The 942-nt window shown below is 49.8% G+C and overlaps 1 non-coding gene across 1 annotated transcript; it reads right to left on the bottom strand.

Moving 5' to 3' along the window:
* Positions 1 to 190: 190 nt before the first annotated feature.
* Positions 191 to 348, bottom strand: LOC126566945 (5.8S ribosomal RNA). The gene has a single exon (XR_007607675.1). It is a non-coding gene; the product is annotated as a 5.8S ribosomal RNA (ribosomal RNA).
* Positions 349 to 942: the final 594 nt, after the last annotated feature.

The raw sequence follows: 942 nt of genomic DNA, 5'->3' as shown, positions 1-942 counted from the left end.
CGAACCGTTGCGTCTTGTCGCGCGCCCGTTCATCGCTCACCAATTGTACCTCACCAATGTCTTCTATTAGCACTCTCACTTTCAGCGCCCACGGTCCCGTCAGGTTGCGGGTCCGAGCACGCCATGCTGCGACAGCCCATCGCTTGTGGATGGGACAGTCAGTTTGGTAGGAGAATATAGATAACTTGGTAGGCACTCAAGGATGTGTGCATCGGTCGGGTTTAAACGTCCGATGCGCAATATGCGTTCAACGTGTCGGTGTTCATGTGTCCTGCAGTTCACATTCTGACGCGCATTTAGCTGCGGTCTTCATCGATCCATGAGCCGAGTGATCCCCTGCCTAGGGTTTTGTTTCTCTTTGTGTTTGCCTTCCTCTTTATATTGTCTGCCCCTGAATAACATGATGCGCTGACCACCGCGGACAGACATACCTAGCACGACTTTGTAAGACCATCGATGGATACCGTCCCTTGTTGTTAGTTGACATGGAAACACTTTGAGTCCTTGGCGTGTTTCATGTGTTATTTCTTGCTCCATCTTGCTTGAACCAATGTCTTATTAGCGTGTTTTGATATGCTGGCCATTGAGACAGCGCATCTACAAGCTCCACTCGTGAGTGGTGCCCTTCCGTCAAAATTCCATTTGTTGCACCGAACAGTCCACACAGTGTAGCTGCAAACATGGGCCATGATCATCACATGATGAAATATCACCCACTGGCATGTTACCTTACCTTGGTGCGGGTAACGCTACGTGAACTATAGATGTGCGCGTCAGTTTTGAGCCGACGATGCATTTGCTACTTTAAGCGGGTGATCGGTAATGATCCTTCCGCAGGTTCACCTACGGAAACCTTGTTACGACTTTTACTTCCTCTAAATCATCAAGTTCGGTCAACTTCGGCCGTGCCAACTGCAGCTCACGAAGGAACCGCGGAAGGTA

Source organism: Anopheles maculipalpis (assembly GCF_943734695.1).
Source record: "Anopheles maculipalpis chromosome X unlocalized genomic scaffold, idAnoMacuDA_375_x X_unloc_6, whole genome shotgun sequence".
NCBI lineage: Eukaryota > Metazoa > Arthropoda > Insecta > Diptera > Culicidae > Anopheles > Anopheles maculipalpis.
The sequence above is the reverse complement of the archived record's forward strand: the minus strand, read 5'-3'. Positions and strand labels throughout refer to the sequence as shown.